Raw genomic sequence first — 25,098 nt, forward strand, 5'->3', positions numbered from 1 at the left:
CAGCACACATTCTCAAATCATTCTACCAAAGGAAAGCTATCAAATACTTCGACTGAGGGAGCATGAATGATTCTTCACTCTTAAAATTGCATGCAACTACACAAGTATTGCACTGCAAAATTTTAGCCAATATTATTATAGAATCCTCCATAGAAGAGCAAAACAGCTGTCACCCAGCAAAAGAAAAACACCACCTTGTAGCTAACATAGTTGTAGAACTGTGAGAGCTGTGCAATGGTATTTAAAGAAGCAGAAATGCCAAGGCACATTCAAAGGGATTCTAACATCAAAACAGGTAGAGAACATGAATAATAGATGCAAATAAACTAGAAAAACATCCTACCGAGTCAACTCACATGTCACAACACTATGTCCAAAAAGGAATTGCTCCGTCTCCTATCACAAGACTGTCACTATGTACGTATACTACCAAGCCTTAACTCAAACTGAGACTTATGCCAAGTACAGCCCTTTTAAACAACTGCTGGTCAGGCTGACTTTGTTCCATACTGGGAAGATAACAGCTACATTCAATAACATACAGCTTTAAATTTAAATTTTGATAGAACTGGAGGAGTTTGTATCTGCCCACACTTCCCCGTTAGGGAGCTTATAGCAGCTTCAGCTACATTTGTGGCTTTTCAATGGAACAGAGGAAGAGTTTTCAGTTGAACAGGGGAAGAGTGTGTGTCAGAAACAAGTAGCAAGTTATTAAAACTTCAGTTTTCTCTGTCTGGGTACAATCCCTCTCCCTCTCTATTTAATGTCCTCCAATGTCACAGAGTCAGCTCTAGGACAACAATCCTAGAGAGGCTTACATTGCTGAGACAGAAGGCAGGGAGAGGAAAAGGAGAAAGACAGAAGTAATATGAAATGGGTGGAGTAAAAAGTAAGCTACCATAGAAGTCACAAGTCTCTACAACTGACACATTGACGGAATATTGTTTATGGAAAGGGAAGGAGGACATGACAATAATTGTTCGCAGGATAGTAAGAAAAAAAGTACAGGTTAGGTTTTTTTCATTAGGTACTCTCTTAGCATGGTATAAAATTAATTGCGTAAGTAACATCTTCTACTCCTTCCTTACATTTGTCTTAATGACAAAGAAGGAAATTAATATGCAAGTTTTGATCATGTCTGTGTCTCAGCATTTGTGACAACTGGGGTTCTTACTTTAACTTTCTCTTAGTAAGAACACTTTCTGATCTTTTTACATTTGCCTAGAGTATCAAGTTACACCAAGAAAGCAGAGTTATCATGTCTTTTTCTAGCAACTAAGACAAAATTTTTCTATCAAGTAAGAAGACACTTTTCATGTAGACTGAAGTATTTGCCATCATGTACTTCACTATACTACATAAGTAGGATATACATATATTATACACTACATAACTAAAGTTCCATATAGTCATACCGTATCTGGCAGGAATTGCTTAACAAGGCTGCCACAATCACATCACAAGTGCTAACATGGTTAAGGAAGACACAATCTTACCCTTCTGCCTCCAAAAAAGTCCTTGCCCCAATTAATATGTTATCTGCTTCTAACATACAGTTTAATCAAATATTCCACAGACAACAGAGCCACATAAAACAACACCAAGAACTGCTTGAACATTTAACGTTGTACACTTGAGTGCTCAAAAATTAAGGATACCAGAATGCAAGCTATCCATAAAAATGAAATTCAGTATCCCCCATCCATCCCACTTGATTGTGTATTTGGTACACTGGAAGATAATGCAAATGCCAGCCAGTCTCAGCAACTATTATGGCTGAAACCTTGTCACCACTTCCCCTGTCCACAACAGAGATCAAATCATCAGGGTACTGTAGGCAGATGGATAAATTAAGTGGGACCAGCTGCTTCCCACCCAAGCAGCTGGCTGCTTACTACAAGGACAAGTTGTGAGTATAGCACCAGGTATGTGAACTGTAGTGAAAGAAGATGGAAGACTACTACTGTTTGGATCCTACTTAGGGCTCTAGCAGCCAATTCCAGTCTTGGGAAGAAGGGCACCAAGCCAGACAGAAGTATCCTAAAGGGTGTGCCTGGCTTCTGAACTTATTTTGATGGCTATTTCTAATTGTCCTTTAAATGAAGCCCTAGACGTGATGTATTGTACATTTTCCGCTTTACAACGCTATACAACACTGAGTTAATAAATGCATATGCAAGTCTGTAAGACATTTTTAATGGAATAAGGGGTTCAAAAACACTAACAAATCAATCTCCAGTGTCCTCCTGTGAAATCTTCACAGTAATTCAGCAATGGAAGATTATTTTTACAAATATACAGAGAACATACACCAAAGCTAAAACTGCCACCTGAAATAAGATTAAGATATTGCAGGCTGTCAAAGCTGTAAGGCTGTTTTATGTCAGTATAGGATTGTACAGGTTCAAAACTTAGGGTGAGCACTGACAGCAGTAGCTACCTGCAGATCAACATCTGAATGTCTGAAGATAAGCACACAAGAAAACAAACACCAAACTACTCTATAGGGGCCTTGCTGATCACCACAAACACCCTACAAAAGAGGCTACCACAGACTCCCTCATTCTAGCATTTACCCCTGAATACTCAAAAAAAAAAAAAAGTGGCTGTTCTCTAGAATGATTTAAATGTCAACAATCTTTTTTGTTGTTAGGGGTTGAGAATATTCCCTTGTACAAATTTTTATACAATTCCTTAATGCGCAAACACTAAACGAGACAACTTAACTAGCATTAGCTAGAATTAGTTTCTCTTTGAAAATTCTGTCCCCATAGCAGATTTGATTAATATTGGCCAACAGGTAATAAATCAGCCAAAGAGGAAAACAAACCTAGAAGAATGCCATCCCTTAAGGAGACTACAGTCAGCTGGAGTGCTTTTCAAACTAGAGATTGTGGAATACAGCTAAGTGGAAGAAACTGAAAAAAATCCAAGCTCCTACAACAGCAGACATTGGGTGGTAGCTTAGAGGGCTATCCAGGGCTAAGCTCCATTTAGCCTTCGCATCCCTCTCTCTCCAGGAACCAAATCCACATGAGACTCTGCTGGCCCACACTTTGGCCAGTACTTAGCAGGGGTTAAGGATAATAGATGTAAACACTCCCTTCTTTCTTCCTCTCATTTTCTTTTGCAGATGTTCAGGTCTGAGAGCTATAAAAATACATGTATAGCAGGAGGGGAACAATAGTGAGAAAAAGGGGAAAGCTAGCATAGAAAGAAGGGAGATCTAAAGAAGTTTAACAGCAGCTGTTCTGGTAGTTTCAGTTCTCATCACCCTCAATTCCCCTACCCCAGCATGCAGTCTTTCCATCCTACTCTACCTCAAGTCATACACTTATCCCTTTTCCTTTTCTCTCCTCTGTTGCCTCTACCTACCACCTTTTCATTTAATTCCTCTGAACTTGTGGTAGTCATCTCCCACTTTGTCTCAAGCCTCTCAACCTGGCAGAGAACCAAGAGCAAAGGAAGCATTCCTCCATCCCACTTAACTGGTCTCATTACTGACTTGGTGCATGGCAGAGGGGACATAAAATGTAGGTATCTCACCAATTGCTACAGTGGCTGAAGTAGTCTGGTTTTATATGAAATATTCACCACACCAACCAGTCTTCAAAGAAAACGCTCAAAACAATTTTCTAAAAATAAATAAAGAAATAAGTGAAAATGCCATTCTTTGCACACTTTCATAAAGGTAGAATAAAAATGGAGCAAGGCTTCTCTTGAAGAGAGGACCACCTCTGGTTGTTATTACAGCTTCCTCAGAGCGGTTGCAAGGGATTATACATTTCAACAATAAGAAACTTCTCCTCTGCATCTCAAAACCATATTAGGTGGGGGTTTTTGTTTGTTTTAAAATCCAAGTCAAGCCACAAAATGCGTTCCAGACCAACTACATTTTTAATTAAATACAATAAAAAAAAACCCTGAATGCTTGGTTTCATGATGTGAAGTATTAAACAATTAACAATTAAACAATTCATAGAAGATACTGTCAGTTCCATGTATTGCATACTCTGACAACAGACAGAGGAGAATATCTCTTATCTCACAGGTAGCCAGGGATCCCATGAACAGTCTGCCTCCTACATCTGAGCTACTAAGCATTAAGCCACAATCCTGCCTGACCAACCTAGTGGCTTTCTACAATGAAGTGACTGCATCAGTCAACCAGGGAAAAGCAGTGGATGTCATCTATCTGGGCTTCTGCAAGGCCTTTGACATGGTGCCCCACAACATCCTTCTCTCTAAATTGGAGAGATACAGGTTTGATGGGTGGACTGTTCAGTGGATAAGGAATTGGCTGGATGGTCACGTCCAAAGTATAGTGGTCAGTGGTTCTAAGTTCAGATGGAAAACAGTGACAAGTGCTGTCTCTCAGGGGTCAGTGCTGGGTCCAGTGCTGTTTAATATCTTCATTAATTATATTGATGGTGGCATCGAGAGCACCCTGAGCAAGTTTGGTGATGACACCAAGCTGGGTGGTGAGGTCGATATGCTAGAGGGGCCATCCAGAGCGACTTGGACAAGCTAGAGAAGTGGGCCCAGGTGAACCTCATGAGGTTCAACAAGGCCAAGTGCAGGGTCCTGCACCTGGGCCAAAGTAACCCAAGATATGAATACAGGCTGGAGGAGGTCACACTAGAGAGCAGGCCTGTGGAAAAAGACCTGGGGGTACTAGTGGATCAAAAGCTGGACATGAGCCACCAATGTGCAGTTGCAGCCCAGAAGGCCAACTCCATCCTGGGCTGTATCAAAAGAAGTGTGGCCAGCAGATCAAGAGAGGTGATTCTGCCCCTCTTCTCTGCCCTGGTGAGACCTCACCTAGAATGCTGCATCCAGCTCTGGTGCCCCCAGCACAAGAAAGATGTGGACCTGTTGGAATGTGTCCAGACAAGGGCCACGAAAATGATCTGAGGGTTAGAGCACCTCTCTTATGAGGACAGGATGAGGGAGTTGGGGTTGTTCAGCCTGAAGAAGAGAAGGCTCTGGGTGGACCTCAGAGTGGCCTTCCAGTAGCTGAAGGGGGCTACAGGAAAGCTGGGAAGGGACTTTTTACAGGGGCTTGCCGTGAGAGGACAAGGGGTAGTAGTTGTAAACTGAAAGAAGAGAGATTTAGGTTAGAGATCAGGCAGAAATTCCTCAGTGTAAGGGTGGTGAGACACTGGAACAGGCTGCCCAGGGATGCTGTGGGGGCTCCATCCCTAGAGGTGTTCAAGGACAGGCTGGATGGGGCTCTAAGCAGCCTGTTCTAGTGGGAGGTGTCCCTGCTCAAGCAGGGGAGTTGGAACTCAATGATCTTCACGGTCCCTTCCGATTCCAAAAAGTCTGTGATTCATTTGCCTGTACTCTAATACATGTAGCACACTAGTCCAGTCTCTCATCACTGTGGCTATCCTTTAAAACAGTTATAAATCCCATGACCACTTGGAGAATAAAGCGAGTTTTTTTTCTCCCTCATACATATCCCCACAGTCTCTCTCAAATATCCAGACTATGCCAGCACAAAGACTGCATTTCGCCCTTTTAAGTACTCCTCATTTTACAGTACAATATCCTCCAAATGACTGACATTATTGCAGAAAAATCACTTAAATTTTTATTTGCTCAGCAAAATATACAGTCTATAATGATAGCCTAGAAGTATGTAATGCCATTCAAGAGTATGCCTTTCTCATCCTTGAAGAAACCACATATCTAGAAGACAAATACTTGATTAAAAATAAGGACAAAACCAATCCAAAATAACAGTATTAAAATAATAATAATAATTATTATTATTAATAATAATAATAATAGAATAACAGTACTAAAATCATAAACCAGCACAATGTCAGTACTTTCAGATGAAATTTTCTATAGTTAATCAAACTTAATCTACACATAGAAATGCTCACTATAAAAGGAATTTAAAGGATTGAAGGTCTCATTTTTGGTCCTTCAAAATGAAGCAGTCTTCTTTAACTGGGACATGCACATGACCAAACCTGCTGTACTATCACTCAGACTAATGCTGAAATTAAAGGTTGAAAAATATTTAAATACTACTGTAATCTCAAATCTAAAATTTGAACATGTTTTATAAAAAAATATACAAACTTTCAATTGTCCCTTATTTCAGAAATTTGTGAATTACAGCATGAGCTACAATATAATGAAAAAATACCGTGTTGGAAGTGCTTATCTTTTTCCAGGCATTTGCTTGAAAGGGTTGGTACTCAGCTCTTATGTAAGACATGCTCTTTTGATCCACTTTTAATATATATTGTATAAAGACAAATTTATATATTATTCAAGCATGATAGATCTTACAAGAATTTCAAGATATCAGTAATCATGAGAAAAAAAACAAACACTGTCATTTGAACAATAATCAACACTCCTGACTACCTTCAAAATTCACCAGAGCATAAGAACAGTTGCACTGGGTTTCACAAGCACAGGATCCTCCATGGTGAAGAGGGTGAAAAATTTCCCACTGGGCCCACACCCTAAACATGAACTCCTGTCAGAATGCTTTCAAATCCAAAAAGTAAGGTTATTTCCCTGCCAGTATGTTCTAACACTTTCTATATTACCATCCACAGAAATATCAAATCTCTCTCTCAATACCATGAATACCCAAGAAAATCTGTGGTAATGAGCCCAACAGCCTAACGAAACAAAGCTCAAAAAAATTACTCCTTTCAAATCAGTATCTAATTTGCTACTGATCTCACTGAATACCTTCTTGTTCTCGTGTTATGATATAAGAACAGAAGTTTTAACTTATCCCCATCTTTTTTATTTCTGAACAGAATTGCCACCTAAAGAGATGTGAAGCTTTGAAGCAGTGACTTTAACTAGGAGAGCAACTGCATGACCAGATGCTGAGAAAGGTAAGTACTATATAAACCTTTACATCATTTACACCTACACACAGCCACTGGTAATACAGTAAATTACATATTTTCTGGATTTACAAGCAGTGAAGGATACTTGTTTCTGCTTTTGTCAGTGCATAAGCAGAAAAACAGGAAATGAATCAGACTGAAATAATAAACCTTGAGAAGAAACACTATGACATTTTTGGTCTTACATCAGATTAATTCTTTTTTAAAGTGACAGAAACATTAACAGACAAATCAATCTAAAAATCACTATTTTAATAGATAGAGTAAATGTGGACTGTTCAGAATAGGAAAACAAATTTGGGTCTCTTTATTATGGCATATCACAGGTCCCTTTCACAGTCTCCCTGATGCATCACATTTTCAGCTGACTCTTGAGTAAATGGAATTTAAGTGATCCGTATGTAAGTGCACTGACTGATGGCACACTAGCTAAGATAAGATGAGAGGGCTGCCAAATAAACATCAGTGCCAAATTACAGTGAACCCTTCATTTCCTTTCCAGCTTTGCCACAAAACAGGCTTTATTTTGATCAATTCTGGGCCTCCGTTTTACAGATATGCTGTTGATACTGCACTTACATTCCAGCAAGACTTCCTTCAGTGAATGTTAAGAAATAAGATACAATGAAAATAACAACAAAAATTAACCTCAAGTTGTGAAATTGCCTTCCCATGCAAGTGCATGATTCTGTCATCCTTAAGCATCATTTCTTCTGGACTGTCCTATTTCTTAAGAGGAATAAAAAATAACCATGTAAAAAAAAAAAGGCAACTATTCAAGAAAATACCTTTCTACAAAAAATTAAAATGGCAGCCAAAAGCCTTTTTTTCTTTTCTACTCAGGATGTCACAGAACTTCTTTAAACTTTTTAAAACTAATTCCATAGACTGATTAACAGAATCAGGGTATAACCCCAGCTACATACCACACTAATCACTTTACTTTCAACTTTGGACTAAAATATTTCCCCCCATAATCAAAACTACTCTATGGAGGAAAACCAAACGTAACTGCAGAACTGCATCCTGAGCAGATACAACTTTTGTCTTAATAATCAATTTTATAGCAACCAACAGCTCAATTTTTTTTCTCATTTTTCGAGCATTATTGAAGTTGTGATAACATCCCCTTGGAGTATGCCAGGTGTCTTTCAGCTGAGACTGGTATCTGTTTCAGTGATTTAATCCCAGGCTGCAAGGTTTTTACCCACCACCTGCAAGGGTCAGAAATAAATGTCTCCCCAGATCAATGCATAATTTCTGCCCTTTCCCAATCTGGGCCAAGGGAATGGACTTGAATTTATTTTGTCTTGGTTTTAAAGGGGAGAGGAGAAATTTGACCTCTGGTCAATCATGATATTGGCTACAAAAAACTCACAACAAAACAAACAAACAAAAACCCAACAAAAAACACACACACACACAAAAAAACCAAACCACCAAAAAAACTAGGGCTACAACAGGAGTATTCTGATACTATTACTAAGATTTCTTAGATGCCTGATCAGGTATGTACAGTTAAACCAGGTACCACGCTTCAGCTCAGAGGTGAATTCCCTTTCTTTGCTTTCCTTTAGCATGGGCCTGAAGTAATTCCCTATTTCCACACTCCACTCTGAATATGCATAACTTATACAAAAGTCCACACTTTTTATCAAAATCACCAAATTAAAGAAATATATATAATATTGTAATAGCAACCCAATTATTAAAAAAATATTTTTACTCTAAATCTTACTTTACTTCATAAAATGCCTCAGAAATATATTAATTAGCTATAAACTATTTTGCAACCATAACTGGCAAGACAGAATGTTTTTAAACTGATGCCTTGGATGTCATATGCTCCAGTGATTCAAAGAGTTCTGTCTTCTCAAAGGAGTATTTGCATACAATTTCTCAAATCTAGAACAAGCTTTTTAAGAGTGTTAAAACAAACATTAAACCCTGAAGTTAAAATTTTATGTCCATATAAGTATGTTTTAGTATTTCAGTTTTCTGAAAACATTTTAACAAATGTTTTCTTAAAAAAATCCTTCCCAAAATACCAAATACATGATGAAAAGCAATATTCTTTATTATGATGTAATCGTACTAACCTATTCCAACCAATAAACAAGCTTGTGAAAAAAAGCTTCCTTAAAAAAAAAAGAATTAAAGTAACTTTATTCTAATGAAGCAAAGTACATTTTTATCTAGCTGTGACAGGGATTATTTTTTTTTTCCCAATAATTTAACAATTTTGATGCTATGACATTTAACAATATGCCCTAATTAAAACCAAAAGGGAGTCAAGACCATTACTAAGTTAGGAAGAACATTTGGTATACAAAACACAGTCCTTGTATTCATATGTAATTCACACCTTGTCTGGCTTGTCAATAAGAGTAAAGTATTTATCTGATCATGGACTCAGAAAACGTTTCTCTGAATCCATCAAAAAATTACTGTGAAGTAAAGCTGAGCTGATCAAAATCTTAGAACTGATGTTACTTCCATGAGATAGCTAAAAGCACTAAATTACTGAATGTAATATTAATGGAGCACACTTTTTATTAAAGTTTTTATAACCAACCAATGGAGAAAAAAATAATCAAGGTTTTGGAAATACAGCAAGAGTACACACACTCAGCATCCTAAGAGGAAGCAGGAAAACTGCCCTCAAAGGTCAGATTTGCAGAAGGAATTAACTGCCAGTGAAATCTAAACAAGACAATTTCAGGAGCATTCAATACTGTAGTTCTAATAAGAACAATGAAAATAAGTGGGTGTCCAACACTTTTGAACATTTGATCTGTGTGCATATATAAGCTTATTTGAAGATCAAATATCCACAGGCATCCTAATTAAGCAGCCTTTGCCAGTAAAAACTATTATATTTTAATTATATTCCTTAAGTAACGTCCTGGTTAAGCAGAGCATGAGAACAGATGCTATCCAGTCTATTTTTGGGATATGCTAGGTAAGGAGTCACTGAGGAAGAAAAGACACTGCCCTGCAGCATCACTGCCAGAAAAATTTAGCTCTTTTGCCTCTTCTCATCCACAGAGCTAATCTCCAAAGAGTACTTTTCTTTTTACACCACGATAATAAAGATATGCAACAGATCATAATAAATGAAGTAAATCTTTTTCAACACTAATTCACAGAAGCATTTAGGTTGAAAAAAACCCCTAACATCAAGTTAACATAACATTACCAAGTCTACCACTAAACTACGTTTCTAATGTAACCTAATTTGAGGTGTCCTACACTAATAATTATTTTCCTATAGAAGACCTAAGACAAAAATCCCTATAGAGTCACACACACGGATAAGAAAACATAAGAAGGTAAAGTACACTTGTTTTGTATTAAATTGAGAAAGGAAAGCAAAGCTATTTCACTTTTGAAGGAAGTTCTTTGAAGTCAGGAGCTTCACTGTTTACTGGAAACCGTTTATTTCCTCCTCCAGCTCCAAAGAAAATAGTTACACAAATACATTGGAGGAAGCAGGTGTATCATTTCATTGAAGAGCTATTTAAGTTTCTTAAAAAGGAACTTAGTCAGCACAGAAGATCTTTCAAACATTTCCTTAAGTTACACGCTAGAACATATACTTTAATATTTATCTTTCTACTTTACAAAAGAAAAGCAACCTATTAATCCAAAGTACTAGCAAGCACTGCTTATGGCACAAAACCAAATTATCACAGTACCAGGAAAACACCAATGTCACTTCAAGACGTAAATATATGAAGAAAATTCTCAACATCACTACAATTAAATGATAAAACACCTAGGGACATGACAGTTTTGTTTTGTTTTTTAAAAAGAGAAAAACAAGAAGCTAAGCTAGACTGCAGAATTCTATAAGATACTAAGCCATTAGTTTTCATTAGTGCCCTCAGTTTTAGTTCAAATTTACTTCTTTTATAAATCAGTTATCACTTAAGCAACAATAATACCTGGAGTTGTTTAAAACTAATTAAACTATATATAACTTTCAGAAACCTATTTCTGCAGGAATAAAAAAAAAACAACGTTTACAAAATTCTACTAATGTGCAGTTAGGTGGCATGCAGATTTTTTATATTGTAATATAATTTCCTCCAACAATGCACAAAGCAACTCCATATGGACAGAAACATGGCAGACAAGTTCTACACTAATGTAGATAAATATGCAGTTATTTCCTTGCATTTTAAAGTGCTGAATACTAATGGGAATGCTATCCAATGTCCAGAACAAGAAGCTCTGGTATAGAGAGACTCTATGCTCAGCAAGCTTCACTATGTATTTTGAGAGTCCTACAGATGAAGGCCCTACTGAAGTAGGTTAAAAGGTTTACATTTGCACGACAAGCTGTCCATGCTCTCTCTGTTGTGGATTAACCTACCCTTCAGCAGAAATGCAGAACAGGGCCACTTTGCCCTCTTCAGAGCAAGGTCAGATATTCAGTTCAAACTGCCATAAAATAGGTTTAAGTTAAATCTTCAGGTCAGAATGGAAGGAAGGGCATTAATTTCATTGTATTCATGGCTTTAGGTTTGTAAATTCCAAGAGCATCCTCTTCATAAATATTCATATTCATAAATAGGTGTTAACAGGTTTAACATTTTAAACCACTGTGGCAATTTGCTAAATTAACAATGTCCTTATGATAGCAGCTAAGCTTCCAAAGTAGAGTGCTACAGTATTCAGTGGGACTAACTCCCAAAAGGCAATCATCTACCAGACCTTACTCTACAGCAGCACATAAAAGAGTGGAGTAGTGCTACAAAAGGCAGCAGTAGGCTTAAAGCAAGGATGGATAGAACACCTCATGGTTAAACAGCAGATGTTATGGAGGAGGAGAATGTAAGCAGACAGATTAAGACAAACTGGAAAAATAGAAGCACGTTATTGAAGACAGAAAGCTAAATAATAAGTTAAATGCATTGTGACTCACCTCTTTCTTACAGTTTAGTAGGTCATTGATTTCAAAAGACAATGATATATTGTTAAAAGAAAGCCTAGCAACTACTATTGCCTGAAGCTTCCCACTGTAACAACCTATTTTGAAATCTGTGTAGAATCTTCTCAAGCAAACTGGGCTGAAAAGTTATATACTGGCATCTTCTTCAGAGCTCGTATTTCAACCAAACTACTTAAGCCAATAACAAAAAAAACCCACAACAAACAACCCCAAAAAAACCCCCACAACACTTTAATGGAGAAAATCAGCATAGAAAAGAGAATAAATCCAAAAATTGCTGTGATTTCTCCAGAATGGTTTAGCACTAGCACTCTGAGGCTAGAATTTGAATTCCAACCTGTGTATCTAGGATGTACACATTATCAGCCTTCCAGCAACGTGAATACAACCATGCCTGCAAAGTTATGGAAATGGCAGAAGAACATATGATTTTCAACAAGAAGCATGTATTTTATCTGCTAAAAACTCTTCTGAACTTGATCCAACCTGAACTCGAACAGAATCTTCCCTTCACTTCCAGGTGCACAACATACTGGGCCAAAGTACTAGAAAACAAAGCTAGGACACTGAGGTATCCCTTCTGCGATCTTACTACTAAGTGACAGCATGTAGAAGATAATCTAATCAAATGTGGAGGGGGCAGGATTAAACTCATGGAGAAAAGGGTGCTCAGGTGGAAAGAGATATGAAAAAAGAATGGATACAGTCCAACCTTCCTTGGACACGGTCCTGAGCAACCTGAACTAGAAATAGCCCTTCTTTGAGCAGGGGCTTGACTCGGTGCCCTCCAAAAATTTCTCTGAACCAATACCATGCTGTAATTTTAACACCAGTAGAAGTGATGGCTGCCAGAAGGGCATCTGAACTCTGCACCAAAACAGGAATAGGATGGCTGAACACACACTCCATCTGAGTGTGATACAGAGAAAAAAATCGAAGATAACAAACAGGGACTGCGGAGGCAGAAGACCAAATGTTATGTTCAGGGAAGTAAGCTGAGAACTTTAGCACAAGTAATAGAGACAATATATTGCATAAAAAACCCAGTGAGGCAGGAGAACTGACTAGCTGATCACAAACACTAGAGGAAAATGAGCTAACAAGGTAACAGAGACCCTACAAAGAATAGGTGAACTCGGAATAGAGGGAACGAGCATCTCCAAATGACAGAAGAGAAAGACAAAGATATCAGATTAGGTTTTGAAAGGGTATCAATTTAGTCTGCCTAATAAATCTTTCTATGAAAAACAGTAACTGACTAAATGTGAATAGGATTTGGATAGAACACCATTAACTATGCAGAAAGTAAAAGGTACAATGCTGGTGACAAAAAAAAAGCAGCAAAAGCAGCTTGCACTGTCAAAGCAGGCCCTCTTCTAGAGCTCACCCTCTGCAGTCCAGAGACATGCACAAAACCCTCTGCATAAGCACATGGATCCTACTGTCTAGGGTAGCCTAGGGTAACCTATAAAGCATGTCAGAGTATTATTAGATACCACTAGCTCAAACAGCAGTGGTCTGCCTAGTGAATAGCTTCCAAACCAGTTGATACAATTGCAATTATTATTTTTGACAGCTAGGAAACAGCACACAAACTACATTAGCAATAACTTCACTGAGTACACAGAATTAAGCCCCGGAGTTAAGAAATGAGTGTTGAAATACATTATGATGGTTTAAGTGTATGGCTTTTATCCCTTTCTCCCACTGAGAATCTTTGTGAGGTTCAGACTTATCAGGTCAGTATTCGGTATTTTTGTTCTTCGTCATTGTGCCCCCTATCTAAAAAATAAATAAAATAAATTAAATGCTATGTATAATGCTACACAGAAAGTGGGAATTTATTTCCTCATAGGCTAGTGCAGAGCACTAATATATTAAATTAATATTGCTCAAATAGTCAATTACCATATTCATCCCACTGAAGTAGCATGGGTTTTACCACTGTTACCATATACAATTTTAAAGCATATGATTAAGGATGGATTTATTTACCAACCTCGAGTGCCTGATCTGAAATACTCAAGAACTTAATTTCTTTCAGGCTGTGTTACAGAGCAAATTATATGATCAAAGATGCCTGCAGTATCAACTGTGTACACACTCACCAACATTCCCCTCCCCCAAGCCAAGACACTGCCAGGATTCAGGTGCCTTCATCAGGCAAGAAGAAAATCTTTTCAGTTTTCTTATTTATTTACATTCAATCTCCAAACTTATTCAAAGGAAACAATTGCCCTAGAGATTAGGTTTATTGCCACCCAACCTAGACTGACTCCCCAGCAGACAGGGCAAAGGTACCTTGAGGAATGCTTCTCCAGGGAAGAAAAAGAAATTAGAAAAACCACATCTGTATAATTAAGGGCTATAACTTAATAAAGGTAGGCACAAATGATGACCAAACTATCTTAATATCAGAAAATTTGACCTGAAAACTTAAAATGACAATAAACCGCATGCAATAGCAGAATCAATTTCACTTTGTTGATATGTGCAGTCCATCATGTTAAAAAAACACGGCAATTAAGTCCTCCAATTGCTGCAGAAGCCATACCTTACCTGTTTCTATTATTTCTAGTGCATTTACCATTGTTTCAAAGAAGCAAAGCCCAACTACCAGCATCCCAAAGGCATCTTCCTTATCTTTACAGTTTTCTTGCATTCTACTTACTATTAAAACCTGAGACATTCTTCACCTACAAAATGCACCATTTTGTAGACTGCCCATTAGAGAAATTTAGGTTACTGCAAGTATATATCAAGTTAGATGATACTTCCTCAAAGTCATACTCTCAACTACTTTGATGACTTGACAGTCAAGTCATAACAAAGGTAAATCTAATAGCAGCCTTTTTTGAAGGAAATCAAATCACCAAAACAATTTTTTATCTTCCTTACTGAATTTTCCAAAACCACCCATGTTCAGTTACTAGTCTACAGCAATACTTTACGAACAAAGCACACATTTCAGAGAGCTGAACTTGAAAGTTGTGTAATTCTAATTTCAGAAGGGCTGTATTTTACAGAAAGCTTCAGCACCTAGATTGCTTTTTACAGATAAAAGCACCAATCTACTAAGGCTGTCCCATAAAATGTATTTTTGTTCACTGTACTGCCAACTGGAAGCTCCCTCTTTTCAGAGTTCTAATTTATTCTCTCACTGTACGACTTTTAGCACAATAAAGCTATTCTTCTGCCTACTCTTAGAGGTGTGTTTTCACGCATTACAGGAGGAACACCAACCATATCAAAATACATATTCTTTATTATTTTTACTTTAACCACCAGACATAAACAAAAACAAATTTACAAAAGGTTCCAGAGAATCTGTCCCACAAATGCAGCATACTGTGGCTTTATCTTAATTGTGCATATGCCATTTTCTGTGTAATGGCTTTAAAAGGCATACAGTGCAAAGATTCCTGCAGCTTGCTGGAGATAACTGAGGTTGAAACTGTGACTTCAAAATTACCTGTTGCCCTTAAAACAGAATGGTAATATTATAGGACCTTTGAGGTAAGAAAATGGATATGATTATGTAGCCCTAAAAAAAGATACAGCAGTACCTCACACCTCAGAAGCAAAAATGAAAAAAGCAACAATGAAAACAAAACCATGTCACTGTCTTCATATTCTACTCAAGCAACACCTGGTCTAGATCCAGCCACGATATTATGCTGATTAGGGCAGGGTGTAGGAGGTAGAAAGAAACCATTTTCACTACTTACTGTTTTAGAGAAAACTCTGAAACGTTGCTGGGCAGGACTAAACAGCATGCTTCTATTTCTTAACCCATTCTTCAGTAAAAACAACAGCTCCTTGCAAAGCCTCAATTCAACAGCAAAAGGTAAACTTATCCAGCACACATATACCTTACCTACCAACTAAATTAACACTGAGAACAAGGGAGCTTGTTCTTCCTTTTCCAGACAGACAGCATGTAATCCTAATCTGAATTCTTGAAAGACAGGATGTTTCTCTTTATCCTTATCTTTTCATTAGTTAGTTAATCCATTACTTAATTCATCTTGGAATCATCTTTAATTGTTAATAATGGAAAGACTCAAGACTCCTGTGCTGAGCTTATAGGGCTCTCTTCTATTCTTACCCTGGCTGAATTTCTGCCTGGTGTCGGGTCACAGAAGGCAAAGGCTACTTTTCTGCAGCTACGCACCACCTTAGAGTCCGAACAGAAGGCAACTGTCACAAACGGGGGGAAGGGGAAGGCAAAAACTAACAGTAACGGGAAGAAAGAATGGTGGGGGGAGGGGAAAGTAACTAATCAGGTGGGAGCTTAAAGAGGAAAATACTTTTAGTCACTAGATACAAAAATCCCTCAGTTCGAATGAAAATGGCTTACAACCAAACATTTTGAAATGAAGAGAAATGGTGAGTGCAACATCTTTCCAGGTTTCTTCTCTATATTGTCCCACAAACAGATTTGCATTGACTGCAGAATCTTGTATTTCAAGAAAGCAAGAGCCTGGCTTCACAGACTATAAGCACTAAAGATCCCTTTACTTAAAAAGGACTGTAAGCGTGACCTCCATCTCTGACTGAGTAAAAGGGCTCCTGGTCTCTCAAGATCTGTTTATAGCAGTATCATATAAAGGAAAGCTTGATACTTTTTTGAAATGCAAAATCAAACAAAAAGTGTCAGATATAGCTTTACAGGCAAAATGAAACTGAGAAGGTAACTGCTCTTCTCAGAAAACTGATGTAAGGTCTTCAACTCATCGAAAAATGTGTAATTTTAAAGGCTTTATTCTGTTTATTTTACCTAAGTTAGAGGAGCATGAAGTCAGAACACCTCCATCAGGACACACAGTGGAGAAGTCTCTGATAAAAATTATTTTTCCTGTACACATTCTAAAAATAAAGTCTTTAACACTGAATACATTTCATCTTACAGCCCCATTTCTTTCACTCATCACCATATTAGATTGTTTATTATGAAAATACAAAAGGCTGTCCCAAAGTAAGATACCTTCCAAAGGCTGACCAGAAGGAAAAGTTTCTCAGCAGGCTTCACCTTTGCCAGTTGGATGGTCTCATTATAGTCACTATTTTTTCCTATTCAAATGTTCTTCCCCTATTAGGTGTTGGGGGGACAACTGGATGCTCCCTACATAAAGCATTTTGATGTAAGAAAAAGTCAAACAGTATGTGGCAACAATCACCCTTTGTCAGTGCCTTCACTTACATACAGTCTCTACACAGATGTTCAGTTAATCTTTACTAAAATATTTACTGTCAAGGTACAATTAGAACTTGATACAAGGAAGAGCTGCAGCACTGAGCATAAGGCCCCAAATTATCACGTCATAATAAGCCCAAAGCACTCATCAACTATCTAATTCAGACAGAATAAAAGCCTTGTGTTTTCTAAAAAAAGATACAAATGTTTCCTCCTGAAATTTGAGTTCTGAATGACAATACTGCAGAAAACCTGCCAAAGCATCCCTCCCCTTGTCCAGTCCTCCTGAAATATAGTGCAAGTTCTATGCATTATGTACTTGCAGCTAAGGAAATGAATGACTGATGCGTAGCAGCACCAATAGTCTTTTCCTCTGGAATGCAACCACTATGGTGCTAAGAAAGACCCTTATTTGTCCAAGAGCAGACAGTTTACAAGGCTATTTTATATAAATATTTAAAATAAAGACAAGGTGCAGCAACATTAGTGCTGTGATGTCATCACATCCAAAAGGCTAGCCAGGTAGCACTGTAAAATCCTTATGTCTCATCTAAAACCTTTCAGTCACACCTGAACCTCATCTGCTCAGTAGATCTCTTGAGGTGCAGGACCACTTCATACTCCCTGCAAACCATTTCTTGAAAACATACATGACATATGTTTGTCTCACCAGAAGTCTTACACAGTCCACTAAACAGTATATCTGCAACCGTCATACAGATTAAGCATTTTCAGATAAAAACAGAACTTCATTAACTTGCTGTGGCCAACAGAGTTTGGTTGTGAAAAATCTGATAATTAACTGAGAAACTGATACTTTTATTTATTGAGAATATGCAGCATCAGTGAAACATGATGAGAACAAAGCAACAGGATTTGTACTGCAGACAGTTTGTCCAGAGTTAGCCCTCTTGCTGAAGCAGTTCTTCATTCACCAAATGGAACGAGTGAGCACGACCGCCAGAGGCTCCAATTTAGCGTAAGAGCTCTAATCTGCCTTATGGGAGTGACTAAAGAACCTATGGAAAAATGCTTGCTTAGCAGTAATTTGTCTCAACTATAAACGGAAACAGAACTGACATAGTCCCACAATGACAGTTTGTGCTGAACAATAACAGGATACTTGCATTAAGAGAGTTGTGTTCTACTTAGGAATCAAAAAAACAAGTGACTATACCAAATTGAACTGGTACAAACATTTACTTCTGCAAGATGCCCTTCAACCATCTTGCTGAAGACATCATATGGAGATATGCTGACCTCTAAAGAGGAAGTTTCAATGAGGAAACACCTGTGTCTATGTAACTTTTATTTAAGCTCCGTTCATTAGGTCTCTTTGCTAAGTCGCTTTAGGTTAAAGCAACTCTCATATCAACTTTCCAGACTGGGTCAATATATCCAGATGTGAAGTGAACCTGTTGGAAACTCATCCTTCAGGTAAAAAAATAAATTTACAACTATTGTTGTAAATAGTAAATACTAATTGTTGTAAATAGTAATTACAGTTGCAGTGTTCTGGCTACCTGTCCAAGATACTAATTGCCACTCAGCAGGTGACTGACTTCAATCCACAGTTTGAGAGTGAAAAATCCCACAGTAATCTTTTCATTTCAAAAAAAGCAACCTAAAATTGAAGCATTCTTACTTCAGAATAACCTCAGGATAGGGTTAATTCTTCTAAAAAGTATTCCAAGAGTTCCATGGAAGTGAAGCAAAACAGACAGTTGGGGCCCTCCCCACCTGCCTTAATGAGGGAAAACCTAAAGGCAGTATCACAAATGGAATCTCACAACTCAGCTATGCAGCTTTTCTTCCTCCTCTTAATTCTACTGTCTTTGAAGAAATCAGAGACTATTCTAAAGGAAGCATATAACACATGCTCACAACAGGGAGAAAACTTCTAGTAGAGGCCTGTAATACTCTAGTCCAACATAACATTTACAGTTCTCTTCAGATATCCTTTGCTTTGACTAGGATCCTTGAGTCAGTACCTGCACTAAGAGGAAAAAAATCAAAAAAGCAAGCAGCCCATGCCAGAGAAGGACCAGCAATCAAACCAAGGTAAAACACAGTTCCATAGTGCCTGAGAATTGCCAGAAAGGAAACAACCAGAGATCACTGAAGGAAGACTAGGCTGCTTTATGACTCAAATGAGCAAAGTCTCTTCTCAGCAACTAAAAAAATAATCTTACAAGAAAATCTCAGATAATCAGGTGAACATGAGTTTACAGAAGTTTGGAGGAAATTTGCCAATCCATAAATACCAGCAATAGACCAAATACACAACTTACCACAAAGCATTAAGACACAAAATAAATTTAAAAGTGCCTTAAGAAATCTTCTGAAGTAAAGAAAACCTTCAAGTAAATACTTAAGAGGGAAGACCGAAATTCTACTTTCTACTTAGAACTCACAGTTGTTTCTTTGGACTCTCAGTTAAAGCAAAACACTTAAATGTAATCTATACACAACATAATAATGTTTCAATTTCTCCTTAAAGATTATTTCACTGGGTATATAGAAGACAAACTACTAGAAATTGACTAAGGTTAGACTAAACCAGGAATAAAACTTCTACTTCAGAGAATGAGAAACAAAAACTGTACACTGCCAACACTTAAGTTTAACTTTTAACTTAAGTTTAACTTTTTGCCTTCCTGGTAGAAGTCCACCTCCAGGTGCAATTCAGATGCTTTTAGGAATGTAAGATCCAACACCATTCTCAGTACCTTGAAGGTGTGTTACATTCACTATTCATTCAGCTACACATCTTCCATCAGTTAATAGAGAAGGGGCAATGAAAACTTAAAGCTAAGACAAATGCAAAAAGAGGAAGATCTGAAATCAACTTATTTATGGATAAGCCAGTAATTTTATTAGCCCTTCAAAGATCCTTCACTGACCCTAAAAAAGAATCGGACTGATTCACCACTCTGCTACAAACAAGAAATCACAGTAAGAGTAGAGCCTAAAACATGTATCCATCAAGTCATTCTAGTCAGGTATTAAAATTTATTCCACTAGGCTGGTATGTAGTATTTACATGCAATTGAGAAAACAAATCACAAAGCTAATTATGGATGTCTGACCATGGGCCAGAATAAACTGACCCTATAAAGGATACCACAAGCCTGGCTTAAGGCCTTAGGAGGATAGTGGAGCAGAACAGTATAGTTGTACTTCAAAGGCCTATCATAGCATTTCCAAACCAGGATTCAGAACTCCTGTGACGTGATTTAGGCATCCTACTTTGTTTCCTTGGACAGGAGGATGTGGAGAGGGAATCCTTGTAAGGAATACTTTAATAAGACCAAGTAAGGACCAAAAAGGCCCAAGAAAACAGTGAAAAACCAAACTGTACTGGTTAAGAAGAATCACCTGCCCAGTGAAAAAAAAGTCAGTCTGAAGCTCTATGGGAAGCAGTAGCTAAATGCTGTTAATTAATGCCAGGAAAAAAAAGTATACACACTTCCCATCACAAAAGACTCTACCCAACTGCCAAAAGAATCCAAGGCTAGTGTTCTCTCACAGGTTGGTAATACTCATATAAACCAGGTTTTCCTAATGCATACATTAATGCTAACTGGGAATCCCATAGCTAAGGGAGTTTTAATGATTCATTTACTAATGGTAAGATGACAATTTGTACACACTACAAAGATAAACAAATACATCTGTCATATATCTTCCTTCCTCCTGAGCCTCAGCTAGCATAATTAATCAAAGTCTGATGATCACTCTATGTGAGAAATGTGTCACATGTCTGGTACATTTAAGGGGAAGAGGAGAGAAAATCACACACACATTTCAACTCTGTCTATTAGAAATAAATATCTGATGTCCTCAAAAATAAAATGACAACATAAACATAACAAAAAAATCAGCATTTTGTAAATGCTGAATTTTATAAAGTGCAGTTGAAACACTGGCATACTTGAAGAAATGCACATACAGAAGAATTACACATATGTAAGTCTTTTACCAAACTCGTTTTTAAGAGTAGCATTATTGCCGTTATGCAAAAGTGAAACTTTCATTTTCTGGAGCAAATAGTCCTAGTTCACATACAATTAAAAAAAAAAACCAAACAACTTTTCTCAGATTTCTGAAAGTTTTAAGTACAAGAATTTAAACGTTTACAGTTAAATAGTAATAAGATTTTGCAAACTATTAAGTAATGTTACACAGACATAATTTCTAAGCATGCAATTGAACTATGTTACCCGGGCAATTCTCAGTTTGACCTGTATATTAAACCAAAATCCTTCTCTGCTAATGGCCTTAGTGAAAAACATTTAATCAGATATGGAAATACTGTTCTGTGGCTACCATAAAAAAAAAAAACTTAAAAAAAAACACAACTGAAGAAAAAGTGTACTTTTAAAAAGTGAATTTATTATTACTTTTGTCTACAGAATTAAATCCTGCAAAATGCATTTCCTAAACTGCCCTTTGCTTTTTAAAAATAAGGCTGTCCTTGATGACAATTGAGATAAAGCATTAATCAGTACCAATGCCAACTACAGTACCTTAAGAGAAACAAGATTTGCTTAGCTCCTCACAGGGTAACACAAGCAATATGCGACCACAAGGGCACGCAGACTTCGTATTTTGATTTCTCTGCCCAACATAACTGCATTCTACTACTGTCCCTTTGGCATAACTCTGCTCCGCTACTGCCCCTTTGGCAAAGCCCCATTTCTTCCTGTCAGAGAACACCAGAGCAGGAGAAAGGCTGAAGGACACCTCCCTTCTTCTTTGCCAACCATCACCTCTTCAGCTCGCCTACAGGCACGCTAGCTTTCAAACTGTTTGTTACCCGTTTCTCCCTGTCCTTCCACGATGTGCCCGCAATAGTTGCTGTGTGTACAGTACACTGCCAAGCGGAAAACTCCCAGCTCTGCAGAAAGGACCTGTGCAATCAAAACACTCGCCAAGACGCTGGATATCGTCGCCGCTTCTCCCTCCACCGCCTCTACAGCCGAGATGTACAATCCCTAGCCACTCGAACCCCCCCAGCTCCTCCGATTCACCGGATCGGGTGTGGGCAACAGAGCACAGAAAGAAACTCTCGGGGGTGGGGGGAGCGTGCGGACCTTGCTGCCCGGACTGTGCTGAAGGCCCCAGAGTTGCGTGCTCCGCTCTCCCCGCGCCCTGCAAGTTCAAGCGCAGCAGCCTGCAGACCCCGCGGGCGGCCCGGTGCCGCTGCCGGGCGGCGGGAGCGAGCAGCCCCCCGCGGCCCACCCGGGCGGGAGGGGGGCGGCAGCTCCTCCCCGCACACCCCCGCCCGCCACGCCGAGGCCGAGCGAAACCCACCCAGCGGCTCCCCCGCCACCGCAGCCCCTCGGGCGGGGGGCGGCCCGGGCCGGCCGCGCTGCGCTCCGCTCCTCCGCCACGGCTCGGGGCGGGACGGGGCCCTCGCTCCGCCCGGGGGGAGCCGAGGGGAGACAATGGGCACTATGACTTCACCCTCCAGCAATGCGAGGAGCAGCGGCGGACACCACCGACTTCCCCTAGGCCCCCGGGACCCCGGGCCGCGGCTCCTCCGGCTGTACCGGGGACCTACCCGGGCCTTTTCCCACCGGGCTCAGGCCCCCGCCCAGAGGCGGCTCCGGCTCGAATGCTCCGCTCCACCCCTCACCCTCCGGCACGCTCAGGGCGGCGGCTGCCGGCCGCCAGCCGAGGCCCGAGGCGGGGGGCACACCCCGCACACCGCGGGCCCGCTCCGCGCCCCCCGCCCCGCCGCGGGCCCACCCCGGTACCTGCGAGTCGGCGGGAGGAAGCGGCGGCGTTCCGCCCGCCCGGGCCTGGCCCCGCGCAGGAAGAGTCTCCGTGTGTGTGTGTGAGGGACGGCGGGGGCGGTGCTGCCGCGGGCGGGGCGGGGCGGCGCGGGGCCGGGGCCGGGGCCGGGGCCGGGGCCGGCTGTGCCCGCCGAGGGAGGCGGTGCCCGGGCGGGCGGTTCCCGCAACGCGCTGAGCTCACGCGCACGGCGAGGCCGCCCCCCGCCCTGCCCGGCGGCCGTTGGGGCGGGGCGGGCCCGGCGGGCAGCGGGGGGTGCCCGCGCCTCGGGGCGCTGGGGCCGGGCCCGGGGGCCGTGAGGGCCGGGGCACCTCACCCTTCCGCCGGTCTCTGCCGCTGCCAGGCGCGGGGCCGCTGCCGGCTCGGGGCGGCCCGGCCCGGCGGGCGGGGCGGGGTGCGTTCCGCGGGGCCGGCCGGCTCGCTGGGCCGGTGCGCGGCCGCTCCGCAGCGCTGCCAGCAGCCGCGGGAGCGACACGGAGTAATGATTGACTTACTCCGTGGACTTCAGACCCGTTAAAATGCGAAAGTGCAAGGCGAAGAAAGAACTGCTGCGGCGTTTCAGCAGGCTCATGTCGCTGAATGCTGATTCACTCGCCGGCTTGGCAGAGGACCGGATTCCATGCTGTGAAACACAGGCGCTGCTTCTTTTCACCCTCTCCTTGCCATGTGAAACAGCACCTCTCTGGGGACTTGCCCAGCAGGCCCCAGCTTTTCCCCCGCGGCAGGGCCCTGCCGGCGGAGGCAGTGCCGGCAGCCCCGCTCCCGGCCCGGCCGCGCAGCTCACCCGTCCCACCGTCCGGCTCCTCCGGCTCCCTTCCCCGCCGGCCCTCACGGCGTCTTGCACGGGAGCCCCTCTCCCTGCAGTCCTGCCGGAGCTGCCGCCGGTCGCTCCGCCTGCCCGCGGCTCCTGGCCGCCGCTGCTGGGCCAGCTCCGAATCCCTCTCCTCCGCCCTCTGGCATATTTTAAGAATTGTTGGCGTGCGTTGATCTTACATCGGGTTTAGATCCTGTGGGATTTTTTTCCCCCTCCGTTTTCTAGTTAATCATTCAAACTGATTCGTGTCATCTCTGAATTCTCTGAAGCGGGAGTTCATCCTGTGCTGACAGATGACTCCTAGTGCTTCCGTTAAGCTGGTGTGAAACCTAAAAGCTTACTCTGGAAAAAAAAAAAAAAAAAAATTAGTTTACCCAACCTGCATTTAACACGTGCAAATAGTGTAAAGAGGATGAAGTGTACCATGCTCTTCCTGTGGGAATCGCAATGTACAGTCTCTTAAAAGCTTGCACATACCTTTATTTATGGGCACAATTCCATTTAAGTCAATCAACTGCATCAAATTAACAGTGAATACAAATTATTCCATGGTGAGATACTTAATCTGAAATTATAGAATAGGCAATTACAACAAATGGGGAGGGGAAGTGGAAAACGAGGGTAACAGCAATGAGATTATAGTGGAATTCTGATTTGTTGTATACAAACGATGGCAGTTCCTTCTTTGCTTGTAAAAGCCAGTAGCTAAGTGACTTGCTCAGGCTCCAGTATTGCAAACATGTACATATCTCACTTCAGGTATGTAAGTAGTGCCATTGTATTCAGTTGGATAAGATACGCAGAAAAATGTTACAGAGTAAAATCTTGGCCACTGTTTTATGTGTGACAGAGAAATGGAATTAGAGAACTGAAGTTCATAAAATGAGAGCAGAAAAAAGAATGGCAAGAGTGGAGATGAATGAGAGAAAGAAAATGGAGAGGGGAACAGATGGATTAGGGAATAGAATAGGATGATAGGATAGGTGAACAAGTTTTGACTGGAACAGGAACAGCAAACCATTTTACCAACCCCAATGTGCAGCACCAATAAAACAAAAAGCAGCAACAAGAAATGTTGTGATGTATTACTTCCTAAATGTCCAAAGAAATTCAGCAAACCGGTACAAATATTGTGAAGTTTCTTGGCTAATGCTGGAGATCAGGAGGGGAAAACAGCCCAGGTCTTTTAAAATTCTGCAGTGGAAGACAGAGCTGACACTGTGGTGATCAGATAGTTTCTCCTTGAAGCTGCTGAGGGATAAGGCAAACCTCCAGCCAGCCACCCTCCTGAGAGCTGTGCAGCAGAGCCTGCAGCCAGGTAGGTGCTTTTAGTCAGAAGCATTCAAAAGAGTCAGAAAGGAAATCTTTTTTTCACAAGCTAGAAACAAAAACTGACAGTGGTTTGTTTTGATACGCAGGGAAGATACGTTTGCTTACTTGC

General features: G+C 40.5%; 1 protein-coding gene across 3 annotated transcripts in view; it reads right to left on the reverse strand.

Annotated features, from left to right (window-relative positions):
* Positions 1–23,727, reverse strand: part of RNF19A (ring finger protein 19A, RBR E3 ubiquitin protein ligase) — a 63,510-nt gene extending 39,783 nt beyond the window's left edge. Inside the window, exon 1 of one of the 3 annotated variants that reach the window (XM_051610837.1) lies at positions 23,628–23,727. The gene's annotated coding sequence lies outside the window, so the exon portion shown is untranslated. Of the gene's footprint in view, positions 1–22,806; positions 22,905–23,337; positions 23,415–23,627 lie in introns of those variants that run through there. The other 2 variants (XM_051610840.1, XM_051610838.1) reach the window with 2 other exon arrangements.
* Between the last annotated feature and the right edge of the window lie 1,371 nt (positions 23,728–25,098).

The sequence above is a fragment of the Apus apus genome, chromosome 2 (assembly GCF_020740795.1).
Source record: "Apus apus isolate bApuApu2 chromosome 2, bApuApu2.pri.cur, whole genome shotgun sequence".
In the NCBI taxonomy this organism is placed as follows: Eukaryota; Metazoa; Chordata; class Aves; order Apodiformes; family Apodidae; genus Apus; species Apus apus.